Genomic DNA, 12,311 nt, shown 5'->3' with positions numbered 1-12,311 from the left:
GTTTACACTTAACATGTTAAAGTTAATTGGCAGTGATCTAATTTCTAACTCAGAAGCGAGCGCAGCGCAGAGGTGGGCTAGGCCCTCAGATGGATTGAGAGGCTGAAGCAGCACTAACAGATGTTATCTAAAACATCGCCCACGTGTTTGATCTGATTTTTTTCCACTTTTCTGATCAACGGTTGGACAGCTTTGGTAAGTGTAATTGACAAAACAAAGAAGGATGAGGAAATACTTTTCTAGTCTGAAGAAGATGAAGTGACATTAGTTACAGAGCACATCCTGCCAAACCTCTTTGTGTTCTTATTGAGCCATCTTTAATGTGAGGCTCTTGTAAAACCTCATAGCTAAACCTTGTTTGTATTTTATTTATCTCTGACACATTTAGTGAAAATGTGCAAACATTTAGAGTAAATGAATTTAAAAGTACCAGATGAAAGGGAGACACCATAACTTAAGGTGCTTCACTAATAGTTTATTAAAAATGACCTGTTGCAAGAATTGTCTTATCTAGTGCAGTTTTTTTTAAGATGTTGTATTATAAAAACAATTTTATTTCAGTGTGTGATGCCTTCAAAGTCACTGTATCATCTGGTAAGTTAAGAATTGATCTGCATTTCTGCTGCAGAACTCAGAACTGAATTTTAGTGGTCATGTTCATGCATCTGCACAGTTGAAGAGTAAGATATATGGATCTGCTGCCTCTGACTTGATTCTACATAAAGTTCAAGTGGGAAGCAAAGATGGCAGTAGCCACCGGTGTCACAGCAGAGTGACCCTTGCTATATAACAAGTTGTTAGCAACTGAAATTACTTCCTGCACCTGATGAAGGCACAAGAGGGTGAAGGCTGGGTTTTGCCCATGTCTCAAAGCGTTATTAAGTGTGACCATCTGAACTAAGGCCTATAAGCTGAGGTATTCAACCATGTGACGGCAGAAGTAAGTGTCACATCTCTGTCTTCCAGTAAACACTCCTTACCATTGCCAAACATAAACAGTTTGGTCACTTTCTTACTGTGTTTGATAGATATTTAAGGGAAAGGTAGAATATTTGATATTTAAAATATCTAGCATATCATTTTAAAATGCAGCTTTCTAAGAGCCAGCTTCTGAACATATCTGTCTTGTACAGATAAATGGAAAAATATTTTGACTTAAAGTAGAGAGGTGAGTTCCTGCAGCTTCCAAAGCTGTAGTATTGCCAGCCTTGTGGGCTCAATAATTTAATAAACCAGTTTGATCTTGGAGAGTCCTAGCAGATAAAACCGCCCATGCAGAAAGAACTGTTCCTCATATTACCCTCCTTTTCCTGATTTGCCATTTCAAATAGTAGCCAGATTCAGTGCCCTAGGAAAGAGAACATTCAAGACCTTAAAAATGGCATTACAGCTTTTCCTGAGATCGCATTAAAATGGATAAATTCTGCATTTGGTTATGTGACTTTATCATATTCTCATCATATGATTCTCATCATATTCTTATCATCATGGGGTGAGGAAAGAGAAATGCAGGTGACCAAGAGTGGTAGCAATAAGGCCCATACTCATATAGACATTCTTTAGATACACAGCATTTGTTGAATGAGTTTTTTTTTTCTCTCGCTATGGACTAGTTATTGTCATTCCTGTATTGGAAGCTTCCATTTAGAAATGGACTTCGGGAGTCTGACTGGGTGTAGGTGACCAGGCATGTCCAATTGTAACGTCCATATGTGAGTATCTTCAAGGGAATAGAATTACTTCTGCTAGGAATGGCCTTAGTATTTTTCAAGTGTTCTGGAACTGAACTCAGTTTCTTTTCTGTAAGCAGACACATAAAAAATAAAAACAGAATGCTTTTTTTGATTTTAATTTCTGTGACTGATTTACCTTTGGCTGTTGACTCTGGCAGTTCCTCAAAAAAAAAATCTCTGTATTCTGCCTCACTGTTCTTGGCTTGGGAAGCTTGAAACTGATGTCTATAATCAAATTACCATCGGAAGTGATAGATAATCACTTCTAGATTGCTAATGCCAGTAATATTTTCAGAAATTCTGGATTTGTTCAGACTTGGTTTTAAAAGGCTGTCATGTTATGGACAGGTCAAGAAATGCCAGTGAATGAGCTTTTTGGCCTTTTTTTCCACTCAGCTAAATTCAGGGTGGCAGGGATTCTAGCTACTCATTTTGTGCTTATGCCATACTCTAGGCTCTTGTGGTAGGAGAGCTCTCTCCAAGATACGTGTTATAGACCAGGAAAAAACAAATACCAACCAGGGAATTAGAAAATAAATAATGTTCTTGTTAATCTAAGATGACAGTGTTTTACAAAAGAATCTGGCTTCAAAAGGAGGGAACAAGCACTGCTGGGAGCTCACTGTTTTTAGAACTCACAGATTACAACCCAGAACGGCACGCTAGAAACTTGTGAGTAAAACCCGTTGTATGCTTACTGACATCTGGATAGCTGCCAACATCTTCATTTCAATAATTGCATGCAATCTCAGTGATTCCTGTACTATACAAGAAACAGATTCTGGGGACAGAGAGAGGAAAGCATGTTCTTTTCTTTTTTCTTTTTCTTTTTTTTTTTTTTTTTCTGGTGTGTGTGTGCGTGTGTACATAGGTAGAAATGACTAAGTGTTGTAGCAAGAAAGAAAATACAGTTTAATACTTCATTCCAGGGATACTAGTGGGATCTGGATTAATATCAAACAAACAAACAAAAAAAATCAGCTAAAATGCAGGTAATCTTAACTGCTTGCTCAGATCTTTAAATTTGCTTGCTTGAACTTTTGGTTTTCATGAACAATCAGATAATTGGGAATTTTACTGGAAAGCTCTGCCTTTAGAATGTGGTAATGTGTGTTGGTTTATGTGTAGTTAAGTTTCTGTAGTAAAATTTTTATTAGGTAAACTATCACTGTGCAAGGCAACACTGCTCATGTTTTTCACATACTTTTTTTTTCTTTTTTTTTTTTTTTCCTTGCTGAATATGTATTTGTATGTCACAAAGCCAGTTACTCGTGGAAATCAATTTTTAAATACCTGTGCATGTCTATTCTCAGAAGTAGGTTATCTTTGTTCATCCAGTCAGGAAACGGAAAAATACCACATTATCTGTTTTTTGAACAAAGCTCAGCAAAAGTCTGAATAGTCACTGCTGAGTCCTACATTGGAAAATGCTGAGAAGAGATTTTGATACATTTAAATAATGCAATTCCATTCAGAGTGTTCTAGCAAAATGATAAAAAGAGAGAGGCTAAGTTTGTCAAACATATTATTCATGGCAAACCATTCATTCAACTTTAACAAGCATGCAACAGATGCTGTATTTTGCATGCTGCTACACCACCTCTTCAGTGACTCTAAAAAGTGACATGTACTGAGGAGTCTCTATCCTTACTTCTCATGCAGGCTAGATCATCAGAAATGTTTTCTTATAGCTGCAGGCAATATCATCATTCCCTGTCTTGTGCTCAGTTCAATTAAGACAATATGCATTTAATCCTCACTGCTCTCTTTTTATCTCCCCTTCTTCTTATGTTTCTACCGCACTGTTTTTTTCCACTATACAAGAGTTGTCCTGAATACTGATAAAGTTAATCTTGCTGTAAATTACCAGAGAAACAGGCTAGCCCTGTGGTGTCTGGTTTTGCAAACATCAAACTTTCTGTGTTCAGAAGGTTCCAGGAATTACCTATTTTTCCAACCTTTATTTTTTACACTGTTTAAATCTATGTGCTTTTCATTTTCAAAGTTTCCCAGTGAAGACTCAATACAAAATAAAACAAAATTATATCAGCTCTCATAAAGCCTGTATTAATGTTAAGGATTAGAAACCCCCAGAAGTTAGTCTTGTCCAACAGCGAAGTTCCCGGTAATAGTACAGTTGTTGTTATTGCTTTGTTTCTTTATATTTTTTGGTCTTCATTTTTTGATTTTCAAGCCATTGAGCCCTCATGGAGGCTTTTCTACTCACCTTCTTAGTTTTTACTTTTTTTTTTTTTTTTTTTTAACCTTAATTGAAATGGAATTAATTTGAAAGATGAACTTCTGACTTCTGAGGTGTTTCAACATAAAAAGGGAAGTGGTACACCTCCACTGTCAAAAAAGCTGCATCATTAGGAAATTAATTCAGGATGTCAGGCTAAATCTTGAAGCCCGACAGGCCAGATTAAGTGACTGACAGAGTCTGCGTGCTGTTACATGCAGGGTGCACCCTTTGTCCTTTTCCAATAGTGCCTATGCACTATTTATGACTCAACAGTTGCTTTGCTTGTTAAAAAATGAATGTATACGTTCGTGCCTAAGTTAAGATACAACTTGGACAATACACAGAAAGAATCTTGGGGAAGCTTTCAGAGGCTCATATGGTCATTGTAAAAATATTTCCCCCTTATTTTTAGTAATTGTTTTATTGCATTACCTACAGGTAATGCTAGAAGTTATTTTTATGTGCATCATTTGCAGAGTAATCTCATGGTTGAGAACAAACATCATTGCTTGTTATTAGAGGGACTACATAGAGTATTTGCAACAACATTACAGGAAAATTAAAACAATAACAAAAAATTTTAAGAGAGTACATGTACAAGCAAAATCACATCCCGTCTCAGATTTTTGATTATATGGCAGTGGAAATACTTGTTAATGTGTCTATATTAGAGATCTAAGGAAATTATTTTAAAAGACCTAGTTTAAAATATTTTAAAATATTTTAAAGCTGAATTTTAAAATTTAATTTTAATGACAAAAATCTATTTTTAACAAGGTATCAATACAACAAATGAAAATTCATTAAAAAATTTACATTAGAAATCTCACAAAACAGGCAAAAAGGTTATCCAGATTTTAAACTTTACAGAGACGCTGAAGTAGAGATGAACTTGCTTGTCTTTGTCCTTCAAAGCAAATTTTCCAATTAATATTTTCTGTTTTTTGAGTGACTCCTATTTATAATAGATCAAGCCTCAAACCTTAGATCAGAATGAAGAGCATTAAGGTTATTTACATCTAGGATGTGCCTTGTTTTTGGTTTTTGTTTTTTTTTTTTTTTTGGTTCGTTTGATTTTCCTTTTGATATATATATATTTTTAAATTTGAGCACATTTTATGTCTGGGATATTATGTCGTGATTGCCTTGTGTTTCAGGGACAAGGGAAGTATTTGGTGTACCTATTAATTTGTTTATAAACCTGTTTGTTTGATTTGGTTTGAATTTTTTATTTGACAAAAACAAAAGCGTGGATAAAATGCTTTGGTTTGGATTTTTGATTTGATGAAAGCAACAGAAGCATTCAAAATCACGACAGCATTCTGTTTTTCCCAGCTTTTTATTTATTGTTTTCATTATTTCATTTTATTTCATTTTATTTCATTTCATTTCATTTTATTCTTTAGAACCTGATTATTTCTTTCCAGAAAATATTTTTATCTGTTATGGCTTTTAATGCTATTGAAGTTGTACCTATGTATATGTTAAAGAGAAAAAATGCTAGAATTAACTTGTTGGTTTGTTGGGTCTCATCTTTCTGTAATCAAAATGCTTATCCTGTTCAGAATGTGTAAAATGTAAACCCGTGTTGTAGTTTAGTTATACTGTATATATGAGATAGTATGATAAGTAATACTGGAAGTTAGGAAAGTACAAGAAATACTACATTTATCTTAAAGTTTACTATGGAGCAGACAGCACTAGTGGTAATAATCTTGATTTAACCCGCTTTTAAACATATCACCTGATGTCTGCCATCACTGATCTCCCAATTTTAGCCCTGTGTCAGTACATTTTCCATGTTTCTGTGCTGGTCTGATTTGGAAAATAAAATTCCTAGTTGGAGTAGTAGGCAGGTGTCTCTCCCTGGCATATTGTCCAGCACTCCACTGCCTTGGTTTAAACAGGGGCTGCAGCTGAAACTGGAAATGTGTCCAAGGCGTGCCATGCAGTCTGAAGTTCATTTAACAGTAGAAATGGGTCCTCTCTGCCTCACCCTTTGCTCTCCTGGTAGCCTTTGCAGCACCATGTCAATGAACTTGCCTGTGGAATTCAAACCCATCCTTATTTTATTTTCTTTTTTTTTATCATATATATATATATTTAGTGGTCGAGAGTATATCCCAAAACATCCAGTTTCTAAACCTTTCAACTGGAAGGCAGTTGATCTTCAGAAACTGATATTCTTTCCTGTTTGGGTTTTTAATACAAGTACACGCAGAGGAAGCAGAGAACAGAGACGTATAGAATAACGAGATTTTCCCATTCTGTGACGATTACAGAAACCTTTCCTGCTGTTGATCCACCGGGAGAACTTAGTATTCAGTAGCCCTTCCAAAATTCTCTTTTTGTGAAGTAGCATAGAGATTTTACCTTTGGCTCCAGTACAGCCAGTGATGACAACACATACCAAAAATTTATTTTACACTGATTGCAGAGGAGAGTGTTTTTTATTTGAACTGATAAAGAATTACTTAAACATTTCATATTTTCCAGAAAGTGGCCAAAATATGCTCATCAAGATACTTCAATACATGTGTTCTAAGAGAACATACCTGCAGAGTTTTAAACAAATATGTTCAGCATGTTTTACAGTGTCTTTATAGCGTCTGTTTTTTTTTTTTTTTTTCCTCTGGGAGGGGCTGGGAGAGGCAGCCAGAAATTACACCTGGACCTGAAAGTAAAGTGCAGAGTGAGTGTGACAAAAGGAAAAATAGGCAAAAGGAGGAAGGAGAGAAACTCCTTGGGTGGTAAGCTAGGGTGTGAAGTTGTAGGGGAGGAAGGAAAAAGTAGGCAATTGAAAAAAACAATAGCTTTCAGGATACCAGTCCCTTTTTTGTCTGTTCCAGTCACATCACTTGGTCCAATTAACTGCCTTTTCCTAAAAGAACTGCTTTCTTCCATTATATTCACAGAACTTCACTGCTATGGTGCAGAAATAATATGGGAATGTTACCAGAGTGGAAAGGTCTAAATTGCTTGTATTAAAAAGACAACACCTAATTCACATAATCATTGTTGATTCAGTATAAATACAGAACTTTAAGGTCTACATTAGGAGATGATTAGTATGCCTAATATGGAAGCACATCTTAGCACATTTTCCAGTGTAACATTTCTAGCTTTTTTTTTGTGTGTGTGTATAGAAAGAATAAATGTCTCTTTTGTGACACATAAAGGAATTCCCTGAGTTAAACCTCTATTTTTCACTAGTTAAGGCATGCTAGTGTTGAGATGTGAGTTCAGCATTTACATTTAAATTTACAGTTCTACATATGGATGATTTTTTAAATTAAGATTTAGGCTCTGGATTTTTTTTTTTTTTGAAGAAGAAGAAATCTTCGGATTGGTAGAGATTCTGCAAAGTAACCCTTGTAACATGTCAGACTGTTCTGCCATGTCTTTTCCGTGACTGCTGCATGGAATCTGGGCTGACACTAATCTAGAAGGACAGTCACACCTCATGAAAGAATCATCACTGCTAATCAAATCAGAACGAAAACCCACTACTCTGCATCATTGGAGACATTTCACGTGCTGAATATTTCATGTACTGGGTGCTGTTGCTGTAGACAAAACCCTCTCAACAGCTCTTGTTGCGTGCAAATATTTACTTAGACACTCTGGTGTGGTTGAATTGGTGTGCAGCAACACCAGGAAGCCTTGAGTGATCCTTATAAGTAATGGTAATTACATGTGACTCCACACATGCTAGGTCAGAGTGGCTTGCGGACAGCCCCTCTCTTTGTCAAACCTCCCCTTGCCTGCATGATTAAGTGGGCAGTGTGCCACAGGAAATTTGATGCATACAGGATGACAAATGTCTGTTTTGGCTGCTGAGAATTGAACTCAATCGTAGATCTGCAGAAACATCAAAACACAATCAAGGGCTGACATCAAACCCGTGAGCCAGGAGAATTCCTGAGGCAAAAAGGGTTGAACTTGAAAGAGCAAGGAAAGAGTGCTTTAGTTTATACCCTGGTACACCAGTCTGTTTCTGCTGACTTGTTACGCAGAGGGGTGGGGGAAGTAACAACCCAGAAAAATATGTTTCTGCCTTTTCAGTTATTCTTTGTATTGGAGTTGTAGCAGTGGAGTGGCAAAAGAGCAGAACAATACAAAACAGCAACTTTGCTTTTCATTTCTGTATTTAACCTTTTAATTTTTTTTTTTTTCCCTGAAGTGTACAAGATAACTTTGAATATCTGTAATGAAAAGAGTGCTTACATCTTTCTTTTTACCTTGATAGTTAGTATCTCTCTGTGACATCAGGAAGAACTCCCTGCCCCAAATGCTCTCCTCACCTGCTGCTTTTTTGATCGCTTGATCTTACATGACCACTGTTATAGAAAGTTCTCCTATTTTGTTACTTGCCTGTTGCTCATGCTTGGTACCATGATAAATGATGGCATAAGAGATAAGACTGGAATCAGATTCATTAAATGCTTCCCAGTAGAGGTAAGGACTGAGTTCCTCTTATTTTCAAGTCCTAGGGCATGACGTGTATAACCTGAATAGTGCTGTGGGTTGATATGTGCGATGGAGTCCACTTCCAGGTTGGAAGCAGGCCATGGCTTTGCAACACAAACACATCATCTCTGTGTAGAGCATAGTGTCTATATTCCCTTATGTTCTCTGTGAGTGATGACAGAGATCGTTTTTGGCAACTGGATCCTACATCAAGCTTGTTCTGTGGTCTTCATTTTAACTAGAGCACTTCTGTATCAACATTTCTGGTACTTACTTACAGCTTTACAAGGTTTATAGCCCTTCCTAAGTACACAGTTAAGGGAGATGTCATGCAGAGTTACAGTGATGTGTTCTCTTCCCAGCTTCTGTAGTGATCTGTTTTACAGAGAGGACTTTGCTTTGATCTTTTATTCTGGGCCTTGATCCTTCTGGAGTCATTACAGCTCTGTGAGCTTGTCCCTGAACAAGAGTGGAGCTGGTACATAGTATGGCAGCCTAGCTTGCTGTGTGTGGCAAGGGATTGTTGGTACTGATTTTGGTTTTGAAAGCAAATTGTTTAATAAAGCATAACAAAGGGCTTAGCTGGGGTAGTTTCCAACATTTTATTTCTTGTGCTGATGTGACCATAAGGAAATGTCCTGTATTTCAGAAAACAAACAAACAAAAACAAACAAACAAACAGCAACAACAACAACAAAAAACACACACATTATCCTTGTGAAGTGGAGGGTAAGAAATTGTAGTTTTTTCACTAAAGTATTACCAGTGTTGAGATTCTGCTGTGCAAAGTGCTTGTAAAGCGCAGATAAACCCAAAGAGCCCAGCACTGCTTTTGTCATCCTACTAACCAAAGATGGGGACAAAATGCTTGCCTGACAGGGCTGCTTGTCCAATAACAAAAACTATTCTTAAACAGGAGTTCAGGAGTTGTGAACAGAGTGTTAAAAAAGTTATTTGCTGAATTTGGGCACCCTGTGGAGTTGGCCAAATAATGAACCGTTGAAAGCAATTTGAAGCAAATGTCAATATTTGTCAGATAAATTGCCTTCAATAAATAATTTTTTCCAGGTTCTAGTCATCCGCTAGGAGACTCAGTGATGTCTCTAAAACAAAGACACATAAGGAGTACAAAAGCACCGTACGCAGGGACGCTTCCAGTGAAGGGAGTCCATCGATGGGCAGAATTCCTTATGATGCAACTTCTGCTCTGTCTTGCAGGCACATTCTGCCATATAGCCCCACTATAATAAAGTAGGAAAAACTGTAATTACTCTATCCCAGTCCAATTTTGTATCTAGACAGTCTTCTGGGTGTTGAGGTTGTGGCTGTGTTAAGTACAGAGGATTAAAACCTGGTCAGATAAGTGATAAACAGAAACATCTATAAGTAGCGACAGTGGCCATAATTATTTTGATGTGGGCCGGGGACATATGATCAACCTTTTGCAAGTAAGACTGTCACAGCCTAAAAAAGAGCATCAAACTATAAGAAAACAAAGCCTGAAGAATATCCCTGCAAATACACAAAGCAAGCTCTGAAAACAACTTAGCTTTCTTCCAAGAATGACAGATTTATTTTCTGGAGGAAAATGGATAAATTTGTCATACTCCCAGCTGCTGTCCTTCAGCATGCAAACTGTTTTTTCATGCAGCAGCATAACTGCTGTGTGCCCCAGGTCTAGAGTTCTTCCTATCAATGCCTGAATCTGCAGTGGGAGAGTGAAACTGTGTTGGTATAGTGCATGTCCTTCCTCAGGTGTGGTCTTTCTTGGGGTTTTGGATTTCACAAATAGCCTAGCTCTGGAAATCTAAATTGCACATTACAAGCCAGAGATTGATAGCATTTTTTAACTTTTACTTTTTGGGAATAGCTCATTTTTGAATGGCAGAATTCACAATGCAATAAAAGCATTTGTCTTTTCCATAAATGGTTTCCGTGGTAAGCAGAACACTTGAAGATGTAAGCATGATTGTTTGCCACTGTAAGCAAAATGGTACTGAAAAGGAAGACTTTTTCTTAAGCTGTAATATGTATACTCATGTATAACATCACAAGATCCTGCTGTTACTTGATGTGGCTTTATGTCTCCTTCTGGATAGATTTACATGATGTCAGCCTCTTTAAACTAGATTGAATCTGAAAGAACTGCTGATTGTCTTTTTTTTTTTTTTCCTTTTTCTTTTTTTTTTCCTTCCCCCCCCCCCCCCCCCCCCCCCCCGTTTTTCTTATACAGAGATGGGCCTCTGTTATCTCTGTTTTCTTTTGAATGATATTTCTGAAAAGCATTTCAAAAGTTGCAAATTTCATCCTTTTGAAGAAGTTATGCTTTTGAGAAAGTATGTGAACTGTATGGTTATCTTTAGAATTTGGCTCTTTTCCATTTGCTTAGTACCTGGGAAGTAGAGTGTGGTGGTTCAAGTAAAAGTATGATTCTACAAACAGTACCACATAGAGCTAGTCTTGTCATTTCTTTGTGCTTGCTTCCAGATTTTGATGCTGCATCATGGGTTATACAAGTATCTTAGACTGCAGGATTTCAGCTGAGCTCATCAGGACTTTTGCATGAATAAGATAGTAGGGATATGAGTAAGAATTGCAAAATGCTACCAGGTGCACAGAGAAAAGCTAAATTATTTTTGTTAAAGTTTTTTTTTTTTTTTTATGTAAAAAGAAGTGTTCTGTAGTCCTTATTGCACTGCAGTCTTACAAGTGAAAATGTATGAGATGCAAGGAACATAAGTACACATTTTTCCAACCATTTTCTGGCTTTCTAAAACAGTATTACATACCTGCACTGAGTTGTCTGAAATGGTGTAATTACAGTGTCTTGGGAAATGTTCACTGTGGAAATCTTACTCGTGACTGAAGTCTTACAATCAGAAAAAAAAACTTTAATGCATGTGCATTATAAGCATTTGCCCCAGTCTTTAGAGCAAGGTCACTGAGATTGAAACTAGTGGCTGCATTAGGAACTTGCTACATCTTTGATAATAGCTTGTGTACATGCTGTATATAGGCTGTTTTACATACCAAACTTCAGCAAATTTTGAAAATTGGGAATTACACTCCACGTCAAATTGGTTCATAAAGAAATGGAGAAAAGTTGGGTTACTACTTGCCCTTATATGCTTTAAAAAGTGGATAAAGAAATGGGAATGTATTATGCTGCTCTTGTTTTCTAATGGATATATCTCAGAAAATAAATCACTTCCTACATCCTTTTTGTTTGAGGAATACAAGGATACTTCAGGCAGAATCAGAAATAAGCTTCAAGTAATTGAAGTTCTGCTTTATCTGGTTTTGATTCCCTAATGGACCTTCATCCCCCAAAAGACTGAGATGAGATGGGTATGTTCTGATTAATGTGGACTATTTACCATTTCTGCTGATAAGCTGGAAGGATGCATTAAATCTGCCTCAGCAAGTGGCAGTGAAGTTTCAGATGGTAACGAGGACAGCTGCATCTTTCATTGACTCCTGAAGGTCAAGCATTTCTAAACCCTTTCTCAGCTTATAAATAAGACTGTTGATGTGATTCAGTTGGTTATGGAAACTGTAACCTCAAGGATCCTTTCAGCTTTTTGCATTGGTGGAAACACTGCTGGCTGTATTGAACAATATTCCAGGTATTACTTTCCAGTGTTTTTGGACAGTCCATGTCAAGCTGGAGACATGTTCTGAATGAGCAGCAAGACTGCCCACATCCTGCACTGGATGCTGAAATTACAGAGCTAGGCACAAAGTTGACAATTACATGAGGAAATGGTAGGTCTAAGTGGTCGACTTCCTTAGGCCTGTTCATTTCAGACTGTGGATCAGTGCTGCTTGTGTGTGCTGTCTGAGAGAGAAACAGTAGTGATTACTTG

The 12,311-nt window shown here is 37.0% G+C and overlaps 1 long non-coding RNA gene across 2 annotated transcripts in view; it reads left to right on the top strand.

The window, feature by feature from the left end:
- LOC106016512 (uncharacterized) overlaps nt 1-12,311 on the top strand; it is a 77,015-nt gene continuing 64,704 nt past the window's right edge. For both annotated transcript variants that reach the window (XR_005262847.2, XR_003494773.3), the window contains exon 1: nt 1-195. This is a non-coding gene — a long non-coding RNA (uncharacterized lncRNA). The remainder of the gene's footprint in view (nt 196-12,311) is intronic.

The sequence above is a fragment of the Anas platyrhynchos genome, chromosome 1 (assembly GCF_047663525.1).
Source record: "Anas platyrhynchos isolate ZD024472 breed Pekin duck chromosome 1, IASCAAS_PekinDuck_T2T, whole genome shotgun sequence".
In the NCBI taxonomy this organism is placed as follows: domain Eukaryota; kingdom Metazoa; phylum Chordata; class Aves; order Anseriformes; family Anatidae; genus Anas; species Anas platyrhynchos.
The sequence above is the reverse complement of the archived record's forward strand: the minus strand, read 5'-3'. Positions and strand labels throughout refer to the sequence as shown.